The following is a 25943-nucleotide window of genomic DNA, read 5'->3' as shown; positions in this document are numbered from 1 at the left end:
TGTCTGGAAGGCCAGCAAGGAGAGGCAGACAGGCGTGAGCCGATAAAAGAGGGCAAGCAGGCTCTGTGTCTAGAGACAACAGTGCTGGTCGTGGACGCGGTGCATTGTCATCAGCACGTGGCCATGGGACATGCTTGTCCTTCTTTTCGGCAGCTGGACATGTTGAACCGCAACATGCCAACGACTTGGTAGAGTGGATGACCAAGCCCTCTTCATCCTCCTCATCCTCTCTCACCCAGTCTCAGGGTAGTCGCAAAGCAGCTGCCAACGCATCGTCTTCCCTCCTCTCAATGTCATCATCAGTGACTCCTTCCCTAGACCCACCACGTCCTCCTGAGGAGTCTCCTGAACTCTTTGAGCACAGTGTTGGGTACATGCTCCAGGAGGATGCCCAGTGTTTGGTGGGCTCTGATGATGACACTCAGCTAGAGGAAGGCAGTAGCGTGAGTGCAGAGAGAGGGGATGCTCAAGAAGGACAGCAATCTGGCAGTCATGTTCCACAAGCTGCAGCATACTGCCAGGTTTGCTACAGCGATGAAGAGGGAGGAGATGATGAGGGCACTGACTCCACGTGGGTGCCTGGAAGGAGGGAGGAGGAGGAGGAGGCACATGTCCAACGAGGCAGGATGCCCTCCGGGGGCCAGCTTAGGGGCAGCACACCGACTGAATCACACCGCAGAGCTCCGCCTGTGCAGAGCGCTGCCTCTGCGCGTTATTCTAAAAGTTCTTTGGTGTGGGCCTTTTTTGAGACGAGTGCATCAGATCGCACCGCTGCTATTTGCAACATATGTCTCAAGCGTATATCACGTGGCCAAAACATCAGCCGCTTGGGCACCACATGCTTGACCAGACATATGTTGACCTGCCATGCAGCTCGTTGGCAAGCGTACCTCAAAGACCCACACCAAAGAACAAAGCGGACCTCTCCTTGCTCCTCATCAGCTGGCATCTCCAACCCCACTAGACCTTCAGTCCTCTCTGAAACCTGCTCTGAGAGGAATGAAGGTGTAGAATTAGGTGTGTCACAGCCAAGTGCTTCCGGGAACTCTGCTAGCGGTACACCCACGTCCGATTATAGCAGGCAAATGTCCCTGCCCCAGCTGCTGGACTGGCGGAAGAAGTTTACTCCCAGCCATCCACATGCCCAGCGGTTGAATGCTAGCTTGGCTAAATTGCTAGCACTTCAACTGCTGCCTTTTCAGTTGGTAGACTCGGCCCCCTTCCGTGAGTTTGTACAATGTGCGGTTCCTCAGTGGCAGGTCCCCAAACGCCACTTTTTCTCACGGAAGGCGATTCCGGCTCTCTACCGGCATGTGGAAGGCAATGTCCTTGCCTCGCTGGACAGGGCGGTCAGCGGTAAGGTGCATATTACCGCTGACTCATGGTCCAGCAGGCATGGACAGGGACGTTACCTGTCTTTCACGGCCCATTGGGTCACTCTTCTGGCTGCTGGGAAGGATGCAGGACAAGGTGCAGTAGTGTTGGAGGTTGTTCCGCCACCACGCCTCCAAAATGCTACTATTGGTTGTGACACACCTCTCTCCTCCACCCCCTCCTCTTCTTCTTCCTCCATGGCCTCTTCCAGTGCTCTGTCCTCAGAACCAGCGGTGCTCCGTAGGCGTTGCAGGGGCTACGCAAGTACGCAGGCAAAACGATGCCATGCCGTGCTTGCGCTGGTTTGTTTGGGGGACAGGAGCCACACTGGGGCGGATGTTTTGTCAGCTCTGCAGGGGCAGGCCGAGAGGTGGTTGACGCCACGCCAGCTTAAGCCAGGAATGGTGGTTTGCGACAATGGCACCAACCTCCTCTCCGCCCTCCGACAGGGACAACTGACCCATGTGCCCTGTGTAGCTCACGTCCTTAACCTGGTGGTGCAGCGGTTCTTGGGCAGGTACCCCGGCTTACAGGATGTCCTGAAGCAGGCCAGGAAAGTCTGTGTGCATTTCCGCCGATCATTTAATGCCTGTGCTCGGCTGGCTGAGCTCCAAAAGGAGTTGAACCTGCCCAAGAACCGCCTTATATGTGACATGCCCACCAGATGGAACTCAACATTGGCCATGCTGCAGCGGCTGCACACGCAGCAGAGGGCCATCAATGAGTACCTGTGCGACTACGGCACCAGGACAGGGTCAGGGGAGCTTGGTTTTTTCTCACCACGCCAGTGGGGCATGATCAGGGATGCATGCACTGTCCTGTCACCGTTTGAGGAGGCCACAAGGATGGTGAGCAGTGACAGTGCATGCATCAGTGACACTGTACCTCTTGTCCACCTCTTGGAGCATACACTGCGTGGAATAATGGACAGGGCACTTGAGGCAGAACAGAGGCAGGAAGAGGAGGACTTCCTTGCCTCTCAAGGCCCCCTTTATCCAGACAGTGTTCCTGCTGTGCCACCCATCACACAGGAAGAGGATGAGGAGGAGGAAGAGGAGGAGGAGGATGATTGTGTCAGCATGGAGGTGGAGGCTGGCACTCAGCATCAGCAGCAGCAGCAGCAGTCTTATAGGGATGATTTACAGTCCCAAGAAACACGTGGACTTGTACGTGGCTGGGAGGAGGTAGCTGCGGATCATGTTGTCCTTAGTGACCCAGAGGACTCTGGACCGAATGCCTCAGCTAACCTACGCTGCATGGCCTCCCTGATCCTGCAAAGCCTGCGGAAGGATCCTCGTATTCTTCGGATCAAGGAGAGGGACCATTACTGGCTGGCCACTCTCCTTGATCCACAGTACAAGGGTAAGGTTGCCGACCTTATCTTGCTATCGCAGAGGGAGCAGAGGATGAGACATCTCCGGGAGGCCTTGCAGAAAGCTCTGTGCAACGCGTTCCCAGAGACTGGGAGGTTACAAACTCCTGGTCCTGGACAACGTGTTGCTGAGGCATCGGTCAGAAGGAGCGGTGGAGAAGGTGGCCGTCTGACTGATGCTTTCAGACAATTTTTTAGTCCGCAGCCCCAAGGTATGATTGGTTCCAGCACCCATCGCCAGCGTCTGATTTACATGGTGCAGGAATACCTAGGGGCAAGGTCAGACTTGGACACCTTTCCCACCGAAAATCCTCTGGCTTACTGGGTCTTGAGGATGGATCACTGGCCAGAGCTTGCACAGTATGCAATTGAGCTACTGGCCTGTCCTGCATCCAGCGTTCTTTCGGAACGCACCTTCAGTGCTGCTGGTGGCTTTGTTACCGATCACAGGGTGCGCCTGTCCACCGAATCAGTTGATCGACTGACCTTCATCAAGATGAATCAGTCTTGGATCACCCACAGCTACCAAGCACCTGAAGCTGATGTAACCGAATAATTTTTTTTGAAATACCACATCCCTTCAAGACTGCCTATGCTGATGCTGAGTGACTGTCCTGTTGTGTTGATTGTCTATCCTCTTCCTCCTCCGCTGATATGTTGGAAGAACATTTTTGGTTCTGGGTGATGCCAGCAGCCCAATTTTTCTGCCCCTGTTTAACAGGGGCGTTTAATTAAAATTTTTGATGCAATGCTTTGCAGCAGGGCTAATTCCTGCAATAAAACTAGAGTATATGACAGAGGTTGCAGTGTGGTGGCACCAGCACCAGTGCCTAAGGCCCAATTTTTCTGCCCCTGTTTAACAGGGGCGTTTAATTACAATTTTTGATGCAATGCTTTGCAGCAGGGCTAATTCCTGCAATAAAACTAGAGTATATGGCAGAGGTTGCAGTGTCGTGGCACCAGCACCAGTGCCTAAGGCCCAATTTTTCTGCCCCTGTTTAACAGGGGCGTTTAATTACAATTTTTGATGCAATGCTTTGCAGCAGGGCTAATTCCTGCAATAAAACTAGAGTATATGGCAGAGGTTGCAGTGTGGTGGCACCAGCACCAGTGCCTAAGGCCCAATTTTTCTGCCCCTGTTTAACAGGGGCGTTTAAGTACAATTTTTGATGCAATGCTTTGCAGCAGGGCTAATTCCTGCAATAAAACTAGAGTATATGGCAGAGGTTGCAGTGTGGTGGCACCAGCACCAGTGCCTAAGGCCCAATTTTTCTGCCCCTGTTTAACAGGGGCGTTTAAGTACAATTTTTGATGCAATGCTTTGCAGCAGGGCTAATTCCAGCAAAAAAACTAGAGTATATGGAAGAGGTTGCAGTGTGGTGGCACCAGCAGCAGTGCCTAAGGCCCAATTTTTCTGCCCCTGTTTAACAGGGGCGTTTAAGTACAATTTTTGATGCAATGCTTTGCAGCAGGGCTAATTCCTGCAATAAAACTAGAGTATATGGCAGAGGTTGCAGTGTGGTGGCACCAGCACCAGTGCCTAAGGCCCAATTTTTCTGCCCCTGTTTAACAGGGGCGTTTAAGTACAATTTTTGATGCAATGCTTTGCAGCAGGGCTAATTCCAGCAAAAAAACTAGAGTATATGGAAGAAGTTGCAGTGTGGTGGCACCAGCAGCAGTGCCTAAGGCCAAATTTTTCTGCCCCTGTTTAACAGGGACATGTAATTACAATTCTTGATATAATATTTCACAGGAGGGCCCCTTCCTGTGCCCACCCAGAGTAACGGTGAGGACTTATAGTGTTGTGGCACCAGCACCACAACCACCAAAGGTCAATTTTTCTACCACTGTTCAACAATGGCATGTAATTACAATTCTTGATATAATCGTTCACAGCAGGGCGCTCCAGCGCCCACCAAGAGTCACTTTGAGGGCTTACAATGTTGTGGCAAAACCAACACTTTGTTCGGCCATTTCTGCAGAGCATATAGAGCAGGCCCCTACTTTCAAACATCCAACTTACAAACATCTACTTGCAAACGCAAGGAGACAGCAGCAAGTGAGATGAAAAAAGATGGACGACAAAACAAATTATACAGGGGTGATAACCCTTCCCTATGTTTTCCAAAAAGCTTAAAAAGAGTTTTTTTGACTGGAGCTACACTTTAAAAATGTACCAGTTGAAAATTACAAACAGATTCAACTTAACACAACAAACCTACACAGTCCCTGTCTTGTTTGCACCGCCTGTATACTGCTGTTCTGAGTATATAGGGCCTGGGGGCCACACGCATTTCCTTTTTTTAGTATGGGTACAGGGTTCCCCTTAATATGCGTACAAGACCCAAATAGGCTGGTAATGGGCAGGGAGGGCTACCCATGCCATTTTTCTGAATGATTTTCAACCATATTGCAGGAACCAGATATAACATTAAAACCGCAAGCAGTTTTAAATGGTGTTATTTCCGTTTAATGTCATTTTGTGCAGGGACTGTTCTAAACACGGGAAACACGTGGCACTTCACAGGCATACTACAGACACCCCCCAAGCACCATATTTAAAGGAATATTTCACTTTTTTTTTCACTTTAATCGTCAGTAAAATCAGTGCTCCCGCCAAAACGGCCATTTTTAAAAATATTTTAGGCATTGACGCATGTCCCCTGGGGCAGGAGCCAGGTCCCCAAACCCTTTTTAGGACAGTATCTTGCATATTAGTCGTTAAAATTAGCACTTTCCATTTTGAACGTTCGAGTCCCATAGACTTCAATGGGGTTCTAACGTTCGTAACGAACGTGGGGTCCGTTCGAAAGTTCTGGTGCGAACCGAACCGGGGGGTGTTCGGCTCATCCCTACTCCTTATGGAGGGTTTAGATGACAATTATCAAAGACCAGTGGGTCCAGAAGACAGGTGGGAGTACAATGGAGAATTCCAAAGTTTACCACTGAATCTCATTTATGTCCAACAGATCTCAGAAGAGAAAATGTTTATAAGATTTTTATTCTGCTACAAGGCCATCATGCCAGTGATGCTTTAAACATAGAATCATCTGGGGGCCTTTGCCTAGTACCTAAGGCAGGAGCTTTCTTTCCTGTTTCAGTTTGAAGGATTTGAATGTGTTCATACACACCAAGAGGTTTAAGATGGAGTCCATGCAGACAGTCACAGGGACAGTCCAGCAGGAGGACCAGTTGGTATCAATCAACCGGCCGACTTATACTTCCATGTACCGTTCAAAGCAGAGCACCAGAGGCCTGTGAGAATTCACTGCCAGTACTTGTTGTATAGAAAGAGTTTAAGTAATTATACATAATTATACTGTGTGCTAAATGATATTGTTGTTACAACCAATTTGAAATAACAGTTAGACCAATGTTATGTGGGATAGATGTGTAAATGCAGTCCTCTGGCACTATGACATTCTGTAAATTTCTCAAAGGCATCGCCAGTATCCAAACAAAAGGGTATTGTTCCATTACCATATGTATTGTTATGTCTAGGAACCCACCAACCAGTGGTGGCTGGTGCTCAATTTTCTGGGGGAGCGGCTAATGTCACACAACTGGGTGGGCTTGGGGCACAGTGCTCTGCGCCCCAAGCCCACCCTTTTTGAAACTAATTAGAGCCTCAGGTTCTAATCATGTACTTGGAAAAAAAGACTCATTGAAATCCATGCATCTGGCGCCCTGCATGTAGATTAGGGGCCAGGAGCATGGATTAGATATTCATTCAGATATATCAAATATTTATAGATCTCTGGTTCGTCACCTCTGTTGGTTGGAGAAAAGTGAAATCCCTTATTAACCAGTTCCCAACTGGCGCATGCCTATGTACGTCTGCAGAATGGCACAGGCAGGCATATTGGCATACAGGTATGTCCATTTTTAAATGGTGCCAAGCCCCTAGGAACACTTAACCCCTACACTGCCACCCCCTGGTTAACCCCTTCACTGCCAGTGTCATTTACACAGGAATCAATGTATTTGTATAGCATTGATTGCTGTATAAATGACAATGGTCCCAAAAATGTGTCAAAAATGTCCGATGTGTCCGCCACAATGTCGCAGTCACAATAAAAATCGCTGATCGCCGCCATTACTAGTAAAAAAAATTATTAATAAAAATGCCATAAAACTATCCCCTATTTTGTAAACACTATAGCTTTTGCGCAAACCAATCAATAATCGCTTATTGCGATTTTTTTTACCAAAAATATGTAGAAGAATATGTATCGGCCTAAACTGAGGGAAAAAATGTTTTTTTATATATTTTTGGGGGATATTTATTATAACAAAAATAAAAAAATGATGCATTTTTTTCAAAATTATCGCTCTATTTTTGTTTATAGCGCAAAAAATAAAAACCGCAGGGGTGATCAAATACCACCAAAAGAAAGCTCTATTTGTAGGGAAAAAAAGGAAGTCCATTTTGTTTGGGAGCCACTTTGCATGACCGTACAATTGTCAGTTAAAACGACGCAGTGCCGAATCGCAAAAAGTGGTCTGGTCTTAAGCCAGCAAAATGGTCCGGTCTGAAAGTGGTTAAGGACAGAAATGTGGTTCTCTGTTAGAATCATCTCTGTTGGGTTAATGTTTTTATTGCTACTTGTCAATTTCTTACCATCATGCACTATTGTTTCTGTGTTCGCCTGGTAGTAGGTTAAGATTGCCTAGGCTATAAGAAGATTGCCAAGACCCTGAAATTGAGCCGCAGCATGGTGGCCAAAACCATACAGCAGTTTAACAGGACAGATTCCACTCAGAACAGGCCTCGCCATAGTTGACCAAAGAAGTTGAGTGCACATGCTCAGCATCATATCCAGAGGTTGTCTTTGGGAAATAGACGTATTAGTGCTGCCAACATTGCTGCAGAGGTTGAAGAGGTGGGTATCAGCCTGTTGGTTCTCAAATCAAACACTGCACACTGCATCAAACTGGTCTGCATGGCTGTTGTCCCAGAAGGAAGCCTCTTCTAAAGATGATGCACAAGAAAGCCAGCAAACAATTTGCTGAAGACAAGCAGACTAAGGGCATGGATTACTGGAACCATGTCCTGTGGTCTGATGAGACCAAGAAAAATGTATTTAGTTCAGATGGTGTCAAGCGTGTGTGGTGGCAACCAGGGTAGGAGTACAAAGACAGGTGTGTCTTGCCTACAGTCAAGCATGGTGGTGGGAGTGTCATGGTCTGGAGCTGCATGAGTGCTGCCCGCACTGGGGAGCTACAGTTCATTGAGGGAACCATGAATGCCAACATGTACTGTGACATACTGAAGCAGAGCATGATCCCTTCCCTTTGGAGACTGGGCTGCAGGGCAGTATCCCAACATGATAGCAACCCCAAACACACCTCCAAGACGACTAATGCCTTGCTAAAGAAGCATTTTTGGCTGTAGGTTGAGTTATTCTGAGGGGACAGCAAATTTACACTGTTATACAAGCTGTACACTCTGTACACATACTGTATGTGTATATATATATATATATATATATATATATATATATATATATATATATATATATATATATATATTTTATATATATATATTTTATATATATATATTTGTGCACTCAGACGGTGGTAGCTGTTTTGTCTCTTATACATTAGATGGGACACAGGTGGAGAAAGCAAGCTTAATAATAACGTGAAAATAATGACTGATTAACAGTAAGCTGAGCAGGATTAAATGCCACATTAGCTACAAAAGCATATACAATATTAGGATTTATAAAAAGGAGAAATAAACATGTAAGGCTAGTATTGTATTGCCCCACTAAAAATTCACATGTAAACTTATATTTTAAATATGGGGTACAGCTTTGGATACCACATTGTAAGAGAAAAAAGCATTTTAAGAAGGGACTCAAAAAGGCATATTCATTGCTCAATGAATCCTATGCATTAAGGAGAAAAAAACCTTTGCTGTGATTGCCCCCCCCCCCCCCCGTTTTACTTACCTAAACCCGTTTACCTGCTGTGTGTGTCCCCCGGCATCCTCTTCTCTTCTCTTCTCTCCTCTTCTGGCCGTTGATTGAATAGATTGATAGCAGCGCGGCCATTGGCTCGCGCTGCTGTCAATCACATCCAATGATGCGGCTGCCTATAGACGTGTCTATAGACACCAAGTGTATGTGATGGGAGCGCGCCTGCAAGCTAACCCCCGCGGTTAGCAGAGGGGGTTAGCTTTAGTGGGGAGGAGCCGAGACAGCCGCCGTGGAACCCCAGAACAGCAAGATTGGGGCCACTCTGTGCAAAATAAACTGCAAAGTGGAGGTAAGTATAACATGTCTGTTATTTAAAAAAAAAAAATTGAACCTATACAACCCCTTTAATCCATTTTGGAATAAGGCTGTAACATAATAAAATGTGGAGTGAAGCGCTGTCAATACTTTCCAGATGCACTGTATATGTGTATATATATATATATATATATATATATATATATATATATATATATATATATATAATTTTTTTTATTGCTTTATAATAATAAATAACAATAAATAATGATAATATATATATATATATATATATATATATATATATATATATATATATATATATATTTTTTTTTTTTTATCGCTTTATAATGAAGGACATGTGTCTTTATGCAGCCTTAACATTGAAATGATGTAATCTTTGAGATTTCTTCCTGGAAGTATTCACGATGTGTTAAGAAAATTTAGGACTAAATGGTGAATTCTCATAATAAAATTCACATCAGTCAAGATGCAATATATACTGTATATAATGGGCACATTTTCAGACAAGAATCTATCGCTACTGTTCAGTGACAGTATAATGATCCCATGAATTGCACAACACACTTTTCCATTCCCAGGCATTTAGAAATACAATACATATGTTGGCATTTTTAAATGCTAGTATTGTGTATGCCTTGTCAGCTGCAAACAGTAGCATGGGTATTTTTTTACAGCAGAAAAGCTTGCAACTGTTAAAATATGTGTTCATTTCCAGGATGGAATTTTCAGAAAGCGTAACCTTTTCTGCAACTAGGGAAGAAATTATATGTGTGTAGTGTAATTGCTGCCACTTCAGCCAGGTACAAAGCAGTTACTTTCCCGAAGAGACAGACGACCTTATCAGTACCGCCATTGATTGTAAGGAGGAAAATTAGATGTGGCTCACACTTATTACTACAGTTTATTCCTGTTTGTAATACCTATGTTGACATTTAGGAGAAATCCTCTTTCTTTGACGCACCTTTTTCAATTATTAAACGCATAAACATGTTTATAATAGTAGTAATTCTAATCTGTTTTCCTTATAAAAAAAAAATCGAAATACATTTTAAAATTGTGTAAATATTTTATTTTCCTTTACTTTCTTGTTTGTTATAAAGATATATTATTATTTTCTTGCCTTTAGCAACATTTTTCCCCCGACATATAAAGATTTGTTGTAACTGCTAAAGTGCACCTGTCTTACCATGCATAAGTTACCGGCCTCAAAATGTGAATTAAGAGAGCCGATGATTGTAGACACGATGAGATAAGGTGATCAGCTTGGCGTGGACTGCAAAGAATCACACAAACAGCATGAGATATGACCACTGACTTTATGGCTGGAAGTAGTTTAATTTTTACATAACAATACATCTTTTACATTTTTATAGTCACATGTTTATAACCATTAACAATATATATAATACCGATTTTAACTAAAGTATTTTAAAATGTAGTTATAACAATGAACATTACTATATTTTAATAACATATATATCCCTGTTATTCAGTGTTATAGATAATTATCTTTATCTCTCTGGTACACTTTAAGTGTGCAATAATCATACTGGCAATGCATTGCTTTAATACAAATATTTTCATGGTAGTACTTTTTTTTTAACCACTAGATGGTGCACATTGCATGTCTGTATGATGCAATACATAAGCTTTACATACAATAGGTTTTTTTCTATATTAAATAACAGAAAACATGTGCTTCTATAAATCTATGCAATTTCCAATAAATCAGGTTTAAATATACCTATTTAGAAAGGTTTAGTGTTTATCATAGACATTTGTTCTGACTAATGCAGTATTTTCATGTTCTTATGCACTTTTCACTTGTTTCTGACACATGCTGTTCTAAACTTCTAATTACAGCAAAACTATAGCATAAAATCTTCTGAGACTTTTTCTGCATCTGCTCAAGATGTTTAGGAATCTTTCTATCACAGGTTAATACAGATTAGGAACAATTTAGAGTACATACCTGCAAAGAATCACACAAACAGCATGAAATATGACCACTGACTTTATGGCTGGAAGTAGTTTAATTTCCAGTCACATGGTGTGTGGCCTTATATAGACTCTGTTTGTGTACCTTCTCTGCCATCTACTGGTTATTAATAGAATAGAAGGGACATGTTTAGAAATATAAAAAAAAAATGAATATGTACTTTGCTTTGGGGTGTCTGTTTTGTGACCATATAAACCCCAGTCCCTCACACATAGCAGGTATTCTTCTGACTGAATAAATCATTTAGGTTCCTCCTAACAATTATCCAAGGGTCTAGGACAGTGATGGCAAACCTTGGCACCCCAGATGTTTTGGAACTACAAGGTTCGCCATCACTGGTCAGCTGCGCAAATAAACCAATCAGCTTCCAGGTTTTAGAACCCTTTCATACTGAGGCACTTGTAAGCTTTTCAAGCGCTTTTCAGGTACTTTGAAGAGCTTTTCAGACACATTTGAAGAGCTTTTCGGAACGTTTTTCATGTGCTTTTGAAGAGCTTTTCAGGCGCTTTGGAAGAACTTTTCAGGCACCCTTGAAGAGCTTTTCAGGAGCTTTGGAAGAACTTTTCAGGCACCTTTGAAGAGCTTTTCAGGCACTTTGGAAAAACTTTTCAGGCACCTTTTGAATAGCTTTTCAGGCGCTTTGGAAGAAATTTTCAGGCACCTTTGAAGAGCTTTTCAGGCGCTTTGGAAGAAATTTTCAGGCACCTTTGAAGAGCTTTTCAGGCGCTTTGGAAGAACTTTTCAGGCACCCTTGAAGAGCTTTTCAGGCGCTTTGGAAGAACTTTTCAGGCCCCTTTGGAGAGCTTTTCATGCACTTTCCATTCATTTCAATAGAGAGGGGTGCTTCTGAGGTGCTTTTTTAACTCGCCCAACATGCTCCAAAGATCCTGCTTGCAGGAGTTTTTTCATATCCCCACCAGTGCACCACTCCAGTGTGAAAGCATCCATTCATTTTATTTGGAAGCAGTTTTCGTGAGTTTTTCAGGTGCTTTTTTGACACAAAAACGCTTGAAAAACTCCTCAGTATGAAAGGGATCCTAGACCCCTTTCACACTGGGGCTGCGGCTGCGTTAGCACTAAGACCCCTTTCACACTGGGCCACTTTGCAGGCACTACAGCACTAAAAATAGCACCTGCAAAGCACCCTGAAAGAGCCGCTCATGTCTCTCCAATATGAAAGCCCGAGGGCTTTCACACTGGAGTGGTGCGCTGGCAGGATGCTAAAAAAAGTCCTGCTAGCGGAATCCTCCACCGCTCCTGCCCATTGACATCAATGGGCAGTGTGGCTATAACACCGTCTGCAGCAGTGCTTTGTGGGTGGTTTTAACCCTTTCTTGGCTGTTTTTAACCCTTTCTCGGCCGCTAGCGGGGGTAAAAGCACCTGCTCATTTTAGCGCTGCTTTAGCGTTGTTTAAGCAGTGCTTTACGGCCACTAGCAGGGCACTCTTAACCCCAAAGAAGGGGTTAAAAACCCCTGTGCTGTGGTGCTTCAGAAGCACTTTTCAGACGCTTCGGAGGTGCTGCCCATTCACTGCAATGGGCAGGGGCATTTTAGGAGCACTGTATGCTCCCAAACCGCCCCAAAAATGCTGCTTCCAGGACTTTTCCGAATGTCCCACAAGCACACCTCCCGGGTGTAAAAAGCACCCATTGTAATAAATGGGAGGCAGTTTTCCAACGTATAGGCCACTTTCACACTGGGGCCTAGGCGCTGATGGCGATAAAGCACCTCTATTTGTAGAGGCACTTTAGAGGTTCTTTAGAGGTTCTTTAGAGGCGCTTTAGCGTTGTTTTAGCATTGTAAACTCAGAACATGCCATTTTGTGTATGGCTTATTGTCGTCCTATGTGTAGATACTCCAGTCTCTGCTATGGAACTCTGCAACTCTTCCAGGGTTACCTTAATCTGAGCTGCCTCTCTGATTAATGCCCTCCTTGCCCGATCCATGAGTTTTGGTATGCGGCCGTCTCTTGGTAGGTTTGCTGTCTTGTCATGTTCTTTCTATTTGGTTATGTTAGATTTCTTTTTTTTTTTGCCACATCAGTGAATCATCAAGGAGACTAGAATCAACTTTATGTTCATCATTGTCTCTTATTTATTTTCACATCATTGTAGCTGATTTATTTACTCCCACTTGTGTTCCCCCCCCCCCCCTTCCTTCTTTCCTTTTTAAAATTGGGATAGATTCCGTATATAACTTTATTTCTTTATCATATAAAATATAACATTATTACATCACCCCTCCTATTTGTAATGATTTACCCTCTACCCAGCTTCCCCCCCCTACCCCCCCCCCCCCAACCCCACCATGTCAGTAGTATTCCTCTTCTGAATATCTTCCTCTAGATCCTATCTTTTTGGTCTCTGCTGTGCTGCGTAGCTCCAGTTCTGTTTAAACTCTTTCCATCCTTTCCATTTTTTTTCAAATGCTACTCTTTCATCTTCATCATTCATACATAAACTTTCACAATTAAATATTCCCTCTACCGCGTCTACCCATTCCCATATCGTTGGGCATTCAGCCTCATACCATTTCCTGGGAATCAATTTTTTTGCGGCGTTTAAAAGATGTGGAATAATTGTATCTTGATATTGTTTAACTCCCCCCTCAGTCCCGTGAAAAAGCACTATCCAGGGGTCCGGTTTTATGATTGTTTGAGTTATTTCCTTTATCCTTTGAAGGATCTCATCCCAGTATTTCTTAATTTTTACGCATCCCCACCATAGGTGTGTCATTGTTCCTATAGCTTTACACCCACGCCAACACTCAGCCGTTACTCCTTGTTGGTATTTCACCATTTTATCTGGTGTATTGTACCACCGCGAGATGAGCTTGTAATTCATCTCGGCTGTCTTATTATCTATTGCCGAGCTATGTGTTATTTTCAATATTTTGTTTATCGTCTCTTGGTCTTTTTGTGACCCTAATTCCTGTTCCCATTTTTTTATATAAGGCGGTATCTCCCTCTGGTTGGCCCGTATCAGCAGTTCATATAACCTTGATATTATACCTTTAATCCGGTCTGCCATTTTCCACTCTGGGTGGCTGAGGCAGTCTTTGTATAAAATGTGCCAGTTGGAGATATCGCCATCTATCATTCACCATAAATCCAGTGCATACTAATTCTTCAAGTGAGATAAGTTTCCCGTTTTTAGTTATATCATTTAATAGTGACCCTTCTTTTTTTATCCAGTTCCCCGCTATCTCTCTTTTACCTGGGGGAAAATATTCATTCTCCCTTAAAGCTATCATCGGTGAGTTGTAGTGTCCATTTAATCTTTTATATACCCCATCCCACATCTTAAGTGCCATCCGTGTCAACTCATTTGTGTTTATATCCAGTGCCCTGTATTTCGGGGGATTCCATATTATCTCCCTAAGTTATGCCTTGCTATATATACATTCAAGATCCACCCACCTTTTTTCATTCCTTTTTCCCCTTACCCATTCGACTATTCTAGACAATAAGACTGCTTGGTAATAGTAGTACAGATCCGGTACTGCCAGCCCCCCTTTCCTTTTCTCCTGTTTTAATACCCTGTGGGAGATCCTAGGTTTTTTATTATTCCATATATATTTACTCATTAGTGAATTTAATCTTAAAAAATAGCTAGAGGGTATATTAATCGGCAACATCTGAAATTTGTATAATATTTTGGGAAGGATGAACATTTTAAATACATTTATTCGGCCCAGCCAAGATATAGATCCGTTAGCTACCTTCCTAAGTTCCGCTTTGATTTCATTTAATAGTGGGATATAGTTTAAGTGGAACATCTTATCCAGCGTGCGTGCTAGTTTTATTCCCAAATATTTCAGTTCTTTTGCCCACTTAAATCTACATTTTCCCTGAATTAATTGTTCTTCCTGTTTGCTAACGTTTATGTTAAGGATTTCCGATTTTATTTGATTTATCTTAAAATTCGATATTTTACCGTAATCGTCGAGGGCCTCTATTACTTTTAATAATGAACTTTGGGTAATGAAATGCCATTTTGCGTATGGCTTATTGTCGTCCTATGTGTAGATACTCCAGTCTCTGCTATGGAACTCTGCAACTCTTCCAGGGTTACCTTAATCTGAGCTGCCTCTCTGATTAATGCCCTCCTTGCCCGATCCAGGAGTTTTGGTATGCGGCCGTCTCTTGGTAGGTTTGCTGTCTTGCCATGTTCTTTCTATTTGGTTATGTTAGATTTGATGGTGCTCCTAGGGATCATCAAAGATTTGGATATTTTTTTTAACCCTGACTTGTACTTCTCAACAACATTGTCCCTTACTTGTTTGGAGAGTTCCTTAGGTGTTGCAGCCTCTGGGGCCTTTCAAAAAGGTGTCTATATGTAATGTCAGATCATATGACACTTAGATTGCACACAGGTGGACATCATTTCACTAATTATGTGACTTCTGAAGGTAATTGGTTGCACCAGAGCTTTTTATGGGCTTCATAACAAGGGGGGGGGGGGGGGGGGATACATAAGCACATGCCAATTATAATTTTTTTATTTCTGAAAAATAGTTTTATGTATATATTTTTCTAATTTTACTTCACCATTGTGTTCTGATCCATCACATATAATTCAGATTTAAAAAAAAAAACATTGAACTTAAGGCTGTAATGTAACAAAATAGGTCAAAAGCCAAGGGGGTGAATACTTTTGCAAGGCACTGTATATAACCAGCTGATAAAAAATATTTTTATAGGTGAAAGTTTTGCATCCACACAGCAGATGTAGTTGCTATCCTTGACTGAATGATAACTCACATTGCACAATTCAATTAATAAGATTTTACATCACTCCCGTCATTGCTATTAGTGATTGTATGAAACAATGGATAGGTGTTGTTATCCATTCCAATTCACCAATTACCAATTCGTAATTAAAGTGGGGTTCCACCCTAAAGTGGAACTTCTGCTCATCGGAACCCTCCCCCCCTCCGGTGTCACAGTTGGCACCTTTCAGGGGGGGTGCAGATACCTGTCTAAGACAGGTATTTGCACCCACTTCCGGGCATAGACTCCCACGGGAATCTATGCCTCCTCCTGTCCCGCCACGCTGTCTGCTGGGACACACATGGGTCCCAGACACAGCGCAGACCATTCCTATTGCGCTGTGCGACTCGCGCATGCGCAGTAGGGAACTGGGAAGTGAAGCCACAGTGCTTCACTTCCTGATTCCCTCACCCAGAATGGTGACGGCAGCAGCCGAGAGCCGAGCGATCGATCGGCCTCGGCTGCCAACATTGCTGAACCCTGGGACAGGTGAATGTCCATTTATTAAAAGTCAGCAGCTGTAGTATTTATAGCTGCTGGCTTTTAATAATTTTTTCCAGTGAAATCCCTCTTTAAGACCCCTTTTCACAATGAGGCAGTTTTCAGGCGTTTTAGTACTAAAAATAGCACCTGAAAACTGCCTCTCAGACGCTCAAGCTCATTTGTAACCTATAATTATGATTAAGAATCTGAATCATCTCTAACTGAACTCCAAATTCCCAATCCTTTTTAATCCACTGAGTTGCAAGTTGGGTCAATCCTGCCCCGCAGCCCTCCTCTTCATTTACGCCAGTTGCAGGGTAGGAATGACCTGACTCGCAACTCGCTGGAGTTAAAGAAGTGTGTGAATTTTGAGTCCAGCTAGAGATTAATTCAGAGGATACATAAGCTAATCTCTATTAAGGGTATCTTGTAGATGAGGATGTGATACTTGTAAAGGAATACTGTTCCAAAGTTTCTATATCAATCTTTGTGTAGCATATACTGTATCTAGGATATATACAGTATATTGTGCATGGGATATGATATGTCCAAGTGATACTAAGGGCCTGATGTAATCAAATAAAAGCTGAAAGAGATCACTGCAAGGTGCCCCCCCCAGGAGTAATCTCATCTGATGTAATGTGGCCACTACAGCTAAGTAGGGTCAGAATTAGCTTTTTAGCCTCTCCAGGGCTACAACATAGCACATTCCAAGCCTCCTCTCTTTTACTCCACACAAGCCTCGCACACACCCATGCCGGTGAGGCTTGTGTGGAGTGAGAGAGGTACTTCCTTAATACGGAATTTTAAGCTCGTTATAAACTGGTGTGCTGGAAGCACCAGTGTAATGTGAGTACCCTGTGCTTTTTCTTTATGCAATACATCCCTATTTAAACAATATAAGCAATATTATTTTTTCCTTAAGTATACAGTGGATGTTACGGCCATCGGAGAGGAGATAGTGGAGAGGAGGCTTGAAATGCACTATGTTGTAGCCCTGGATAGGCTAAAAAGCAGTTTCTGACCCTACTTAGCTGTAGTGGTCGCATCACATCAGGCGAAATTACTCCTGGAGGGGGGGAGCATCTTGCGGTGATCTATTTATCTTCACCAACTGTGAGCAGAAAAAACTTGGATGGAGTAAAGGATATCACTGTGTGAAACCTTATTCATGTTGAGAAGGCTGTTTCCTCAATTTCTGCATGGATACATTTTTTGTTTTTTTGGTGACACACACACACATACATATATATATATATATATATATATATATATATATATATATATATATATATATATATATATATATATATATATTGGTGGCACGTATTTGATGCTGTTTGTTTTTTCTTTTTCTTTATTCATAGCAATTATTGCACATTATATCTAAGATAGCGTTATTTTGGACACTTTAGCGCTGCACAGCTTGTTAATTATTATCTTTGTTACACACCTATGGGATTGTGAATTGTGTCAGCAGCTTTTCTATAATTTTTTTTACAGTTTTAGTAATCTTACACATATCTAGTAGTAGTGCGCAGGTTCATTTGTTATCTAAAATCTGAAATAGGTTAACCTCAACAGCCAATCCTGAAAAGAAGCCCTTTTTAAATTCTCTTGTCTATACTTGGATGTTTAAAGTGCTCATCTCTATTTATTTCATAGAAGTAAAATCATAAATCCCAACTGCCCACACAGTATAAAATTAAGGAGGCTTTCACACATTGGATTAAAGGAAGGGGAATACAAATGCCTATAAACTTCTAAAATAGCCCCACCCTCAAGTTCATGATTATACATTGGAGAGGTCATATGATAGCTGAAGCTGGAATAGAATGATACTGTCAGAGCCAAACTGGCAAAATCAAAATGGATCTAATTCAGCAAATACAACTAATGTAGCATAACCAAATACTGGATTTAACCAATTACAGACTCCTAAAGCCTTGCATACAGCATTGAACTAAATGAGGCATTTATAAAGGACCCAACATCAAACAGCTAAGTATGTATAAGTACACTAACTCAAAGCATAACATTTTTGTCAAAGTGACACAAATGTTGAATTATACATGTGTTGCATAAGAAGAATACTTTTCATTTGTGTTAGAACTGTTAAATAAAATAGCACACCATTGTTATTTTCAGAAAACAACAGAAAATAAAAAATATATGAGCCTAGGCACTTCTTAAGAAATTCTTCGCATGCAGGATTCTTTGGTTGAGCAGCTTTTTTTAGCATGCAGATACCAAGCAAATAACTAGCTTTGATTCTCCTCTGTTCCTTTAATTTTCACCTACTTGCCCTATAGGGGTGGATTAGGTATTTTACATTTAAGCTTGATGGGATTGTAGTCTTTTCAATGTTTGTTTTAGGTATGCATGACAAGATATCAGCTTTATAAAAATAACTGTTCCAATATTTAATTTAAACTCCTTTTTTCTTGAAATGCCCCTTTTTTATTTGGGCACTAACTTCATGTCTAGTTTAGCATATCTATATTTACTCCATTATTGTTAGAAGCTTACAAATGTTGCATTCTTTAAATGCTTTTAAATTAAAATTTTTGAAATTTAAATGCTTGTTTTATTTCTTGCTTTAAAAAAATTCAAAAGTTCAATAAACAATTTTGAAAAACAAAAAAAATCTTGTTTCTATATATTATCTCTGACTAGCAAAATTGTGCCTGTTCCAGTACAGGCAAGGTTGTGGTGGCTTGAGCATGGTGGGGGGGAGAGGAGGTTGACAGGTTCAGTGGTCAAAATGGGCTGGAGAAGAGGGGGGCGGGCAAGGAGTGTAAGTGGGGGCAAATGTGCACAGGCTTAATGAGAGAGAGGGTACAGAGGTAGTGGTGGTGAAGGAGGTGGAAAGCTGTGCTAGTTTGAAAGGGAAGGTATCCAGGTGTAGTGGGGGGCACTTTATGCAGGCATGAGGTGAAGTCCTACAGGTGATGTGATGGTAGAAAAGGCGCATTGGTGATGAGGATTAAAGGCTTAGTGTTGGGGAGGATAGTAAGAACAGAAATGGCTAAGGCCAAACAGATGCAGTGCAGTGGGGAGGAGTAATTGTGAGGGCATGGAGTAAGGACAGCGGGAAGCGTGTACGGGAGAGGTGCCAGAGGGGAGTTTTGATGCATTAATGAGAGTGGGGGGGTGCAATTGTGGCGGTGAAACAGGAGTTGTGTAAGTGTGGTGTTGAGAGAAGGAAGATGGGGTGAATTATGGGGATTAGATGGTTTTGGGGGCAGGATAATGGTGTAGGTGCTAGTGTGGTGGAGCTATGATGGTGGGGTTATTGGCAGGTATTGGCATTGGATAAGAGTTTTGTGGGCTTGCACGGGTGCATTGTTGAAAGCTGTGGAGATGTGCACTGGCACAGTGGTAAGAGAGGGTCATCCTGCAGATACATGGGTGATTGGAAGGGAGAAGCATGCACAGGTGCAGTGTTAAAAGGTAGGGTCAGGTGCAGTGGCGGATTAGGGAGTGCAGCCATGGCGGGTGGTGAGAGATAAGGGCTATGCAGGCATGATGAAGACTGGGAGGCAGGAGGCTGCAGATAAAATGGGTGCTAAGAAAAAGAGGGAAGAGGGGTGCAGGCACAATTGGCACTGACAGAAGGGGGGCTGAAGGTGTTGTGAGTGCTGAGAAAATTAGGGTGTAGGTATAGTGAATGGTGAGAGAAGGGAAGTGGCAAGCATGGTGGATGATAAGAGATGGTGGGCTAAAGGCATGATATAAGACAAACAAAAATATCGCGCTTGGGGCAAACCTAAGGCCCCTTTCACACGGGCGGCTGTTCTGCCGCAGTTTATCATGTTTATTTTTTTCTACAAAATTCAAGGCTCCAGGCACAGCGATCAGCTGCATTTGCACAGTGCGCTTACCTGCGTTTACGTGCGTTTTATTGCGGTTGCGTTTAACTGCAGTTTTTATTCCCATAGCAACCCTTTTATTTATTTATGTTTTTGTTCCCTGGAATGTACCCATGATGCATTGCGGTCCTCTGTATTTAAACCTGTTTCTTTGTTCTCTGGCTGAGTGTGTGTTGGAGTTTTGCAGGGAGAGGAGTGCTCAGTTTTGTGCCAGAGTTTTTTGAAAAAATGAATGCAAATATGGGTAGTTTGCTTGCAATGCTCATTTTGCTGATGATGAGGATGAAGACAAGAAGAGCGATCCAGAGTAGGCGACGTCCTCGTCGTTACTGGGTCCATCCCTTAACGTCCCAGCGCCTATCGATCGGCTACTTTGCCCTCATGTTCGGTGAGCTGAGGACTCATGGGGACAAGTTCCATAATTACACAAGGATGTCGGTGGCGTGCTTTGATGAGCTGTTGGTACTTGTTAGAGGACACCTGACCAGAACCACGACCAATATGCGAAGAAGCATTAGTCCAGAAGAACGGCTGTTACTTACTTTAAGGTAGGTTTTCCATATGTTGAACAAATGCTTAAATTCATGTACATGCAGGCTTAGGCAATATTGGCAATAGTGTGTATGTATATATATATATATATATATATATATATATATATATATATATATATATATAGATGAATCTATGACCTAATCTATATCACAACAGCGATTTTTCGCACATTACTACCATTACCATTATTTTTTATCCTTGAAAACTATCTATCGTGCCTTGCACAGTCAGTTTTATTTTTTGCAAATAGGAAACGTCATCAAATTTCAGTAGTTTCTCATTATGTAGGTGAGCTCTGAACACAAAGGCAGAATTTTGCATTAACAAGCAAGGTACCACCAAATAATATTTTGTACTAGACCAACCCACCACCAGGCTTCCTGTTTGGATGCCAGCACCTACTACCGAGGGATGTTTCATCTTTGGGCTGCAATGTGTTAAAAGTCATCAGCTTATATAGATGCTGATGTTTATTTGTTACCATGTAGAACTCCATATGTATATTGATTTTTTTTTTTTGAATTTTATTTATTTTACTATATTTTATATTTTCTGAATTGTTATCAATTTTGTATTGCAGATACCTTGCCACTGGTGCCAGTTTCACCTCCCTCCATCATCAATTTCTGATGGGAATTTCCACCGTATCCACCATTGTGCACGATACCTGTCATATTATCTGGGAAGAACTGAGAACATCAGTCATGCCGGAGCCAACATCCAGTCTGTGGGAGGAAATAGCGGAGGAATTTTGGGAGAAGACCAACTTCCCAAACTGCATTGGGGCATTAGATGGGAAACACATCCGGCTCATCAAGCCTCCAAAATCCGGTTCCCGCTTTTTCAACTATAAGAAATACTTTTCCATTGTGCTTCTGGGACTCAGCGATGCAAATATGAAGTTCATCGCTGTGGATGTTGGAGCGTATGGGAGTTCTGGAGAATCTAGAATTTTCAGAAATTCCGTAATGGGGCGGCGGTTTCAATATGGCGAATTTCAGGTGCCACAGTCAAGGCCTCTCCCTGGTACTACTGGACCAGATCTTCCATTTGTAGTGCTGGGAGATGAGGCATTTGCCTTATCTACTCACCTGCTAAGGCCCTATACCAGGCATGGTCTCACTGCCAGGAGGCGAATTTTTAACTATCGACTCAGCAGAGCTAGAAGAATGGTTGAGTGCGCATTTGGCATTTGCACTGCCAAATGGCGTGTTTTGATGACAGCCATGCATCTAGAAGTTGATCATGCCGTCAATGTGGTTCTAGCATGTTGTGTTCTCCACAATTTTTTGAGGGGTAAGGAGATCGTGGCCACCGAAACCCCTGTTTCTGAGGATCCCATAGGTCATGTTACTGGCACTCGTCCAAGTAATTAGGCCCTACAAGTCCGTGAACATTTCACTGATTACTTTTTGAGTGAAGATGGACAGCTGCCATGGCAATTGGACTATGTGTAAATTTTTAACCGGTGTTGCATGGACCTTACATGTCAAAGTTTTTTCATCACAGTTTTCAAGTTTTTGTGTCAGTTTTCACGTTTGCCTTAAATAAAGTAGTCAACAATTTTCAACAATTTAAATTGTTTTTATTTCTATCTTTTGCTATGCACAGGGTGTATAAAAAATAAACAAACCTTACAAAAACATTGAATGCTTGCAAGTATAGAAAAATGTTTTTTAATTCCTTTGGAATATATATATATAAAATCTCCTTTTAGTTTCAAGTATTGAATTTCAAGTTTCAAGTATTGAATTTCAAGTGCAACAGATAACGAGTCCACAAAATATCCCCCACTACCCCCCTAAAAAAAAAAAAAGGTTTCCTGAAGTGCTGTAAGGCCCCTTTCACACAGGGCAGATCAGTAATGATCCGTCCCGTGATGATCCGCTCGGTCGGCAGGGATCGTTCCATTGTCCATTGTCCCCACTGAGCCGGTGGCAGACAGGGCTGTCCCGGCACACTGTGCAAGGACCGCCCTGTGAGCTCTCTGTTCTCTTCTATGGGGATCGGAAGAGCACGGACCATCTGTCCGTGTTCATCCAATCCGCTCTGCAGACGGCTAGAAAAATTGGATTTCCCTCCGTCTACAGAATCGGACAATTGCGGTGGCACCAGATATCGTCCGCCTCCGCAACAGTCCGATTCTGCAGACGGAGGAAAATCCTATTCTATCCGTCTGCAGAGCGGATCGGATGGACACGGACAGACGGTCCGTGCTCGTCCGATCACCATAGAGGAGAGCGGAGAGCTGACAGGGCGGTCCCTGCACAGTGTGCGGAGACCGCCCTGTCCGCAGCCGGCTCAGCGGGGACAACGGAGCAATCCCCGCTGAGCGAGCGGATCATCACGGGGCAGATCATTACTGATCCGCCCCGTGTGAAAGGGGCCAAAGATGGGCACTGAGTGCGGCAAACAATTCTGAAATATTTGGCTAGATGGAGAAAGTGCAAAAGATGTCTCCATGTACACTCCACTGTGTAGATGGGGTAATCTCCCACTGGGCCAAGGCTCTCAACCTAAACAATGCTAGCACCCAATCAGAAAGTTCAGGTATTGTGAGAGCAAGTGGGGCCAAGTAGCAACATGTATAAGCTTGGGACAGTGGGAGATTCTTCTGTGCGTACAGTTCAGTGTACATGGAGGAATCTGGGGTTGGTTGTAAACATTAGTTCGTGTAGGTAAAACATTAAGTAGTGTAGGTAAAACATTAAAAGTAACATTACACAACAAGAAAAATAAAACTGTCATATCACTGCCATAGGAATACTATAAGTTTTCATAAATTGGATAATTAGGGTTCTGCAGGGAAGAATGGCTTGGTTCACTGCCAACATCTACGGGTGATCCTGAATGGGAAGATGAGGGTGAAGACACTGGGTGTGGCTGCACATGCATCCTTTGGTAACCAGGATTAGACGGGTAAGGTGTATACAGTGGTGGGGGTCCTGCATAAGGGTTAATGGCAGATGTTGTGTCATGGCACTGCTGACTGGGCATTGGTCTACTGAAAGAGCCACTAGGTGAATTAAAACCCATAGCCCATGGCTGAAATTTAGGATATGGGCGTTGCTCTTTGCAAGCGGACACAATATACGTTAAATAGGCATGTATATCACCCCTGACCTCAGTGCGCTTATCTGCAGGAATCTCCCTGATTACACAAAGCAACATTCTCAAGAACATAACATCTGGGTCTGAGATGTTGAGGAATTCATCATCTTTGGCCTGGTTTTGTGATTGTTTTCTCATTTCTTCCATGATACGGTTGAAATATTCCTCAAAAGGTGTCTCTTGTTGAGTACGTGTTCGACGGGTGGTGGAAGTAGACCGGACTCTCCTATCTGGATTTGCCTGCAATAGTTATAATATATAGATTATGCATCTGATACTGAGGTCACACTTTAGTGAACAGCATATGATGGCTTGTACAAATATTGCAGCACCTGTTTAGAATACCGTATATACTCGAGTATAAGCCGAGATTTTCAGCCTCTTTTTTGAGGCTGAAAGTGCCCCCCTCGGCTTATACTCGAGTCATCGCTGTCTGCCCGCTCGATCAGCGTGTCGAGCAGACAGACAGCGGCCATTCTATTCAAAAGCCGCGCCTCCGGCTCCGCCTTCGCCTGTGATAGGTGGAACACTGAATTTCCCAGCAGCCTGTGTTCCGCCTATCACGGACATCGTATCATCCTCGTACTACGGACGAGGATGATACGATGTCTGTGATAGGCGGAACACAGGCTGCTGGAAAATTCAGTGTTCCGCCTATCACAGGCGAAGGCGGCGGCGCAGCTTTTGAATTTTACAATGGCCGCCGACGAAGAGGGCACGGGACGGAGGCAAGGCAAGGCACGGCACGGCACGGGACGGGACGGGGGCAAGGCAAGGCACGACACGGGACGGATGCAAGGCACGGCACGGGACGGAGGCAAGGAGGCAAGGCACGGGACGGAGGCTCGGGACAAAGGCTCGGGACACAGGTAGGCTGGACACACACACACACACACACACACACACACACACACACACACACACACACACACACACACACACACACACGGATGGATGGAGACACACACACACAGGGATGGATGGATGGATGGATGGAGACACACACACACAGGGATGGATGGATGGATGGACACACACACACACAGGGATGGATGGACGGACACACAGGGATGGACGGACACACAGGGATGGACGGACACACAGGGATGGACGGACACACAGGGATGGACGGACACACACACAGGGATGGACAGGCATGTCTCACCCTCGGCTTATACACGAGTCAATAAGTTTGCCAGTTTTTTTGGGGGTAAATTGGGGGCCTCGGCTTATATTCGGGTCGGCCTATACTCGAGTATATACGGTAGATCACACACAGGTACTTGTTTTGCCACAAAAACCTGATCTCACTGAAGACCTCCAAAGCCAGAAGAACAAGTCACACCTTGCACAAAAATAAGCTGTTGTTGTTTCTCCAACATTTGTGCCAACACCAGCTGCCTTTTCAAAATGTAAGTAATACGTTTTTTTGTGGACAGAAATTGTGACATTTTTAAAATACATACCGCAGGTTCTTGAGTGGATGGATGATATTCTTGGGATGACACTGTCTCAGTGGTTTCTTGACTGGTGTCAGCGTCTCCTGATGGTGATGGCGACGAACTTTTGCGCCTTGCGCTTGCTCTCACAGGCACACTTGACACAGTTCTAGGTAACAATAAAGATTACACGTTTAAAAAAAAAAGTGAACATGAATATGCCTTTACTGGTCACAAATCGCTAAGTAAAATAAATGGATATACTTACGCACGCATCTCAGTGGTGCGCCTCAAAAATGACAAAGCCTCTGCATGGGGGTTAGGCCTGCGACGAGTTGAGGGTGCTCCGCTTCTCTCGCAGCCTTCTCTTCGTTGACTTCTTTTTTGTAACGGTCGCGCAGGGACCTCCAACGTGTATAAACCTCCTTTCCTGCAATATATAAAAAACATAGAATGCACTTTTTGGTTAAGTTCTATTGGCAGATAGCATGTCTAATTTTGTGGAATTTGCAGCATTGTCAGTGACAAAGTGCTGTATTGCTATAAAATGGCCTGGTCATTAGGGGGTAAAATCTTTACTAGGATGCATGTGTACCCTGCTGCATAGACACAACAAACCTTGCACTCACCTCGGTTATCCTGTTCAGTTGCAGACATCTCGTCCCAGTTCGGTGTGACATATTTGTAGACTTCCTCCCACTTT

The sequence above is a fragment of the Lithobates pipiens genome, unplaced genomic scaffold (assembly GCF_037356315.1).
Source record: "Lithobates pipiens isolate NorthernLeopardFrog02 unplaced genomic scaffold, aLitPip1_a1.2 Scaffold_3, whole genome shotgun sequence".
Taxonomy (NCBI): domain Eukaryota; kingdom Metazoa; phylum Chordata; class Amphibia; order Anura; family Ranidae; genus Lithobates; species Lithobates pipiens.
This window is presented reverse-complemented; position numbering follows the sequence as displayed.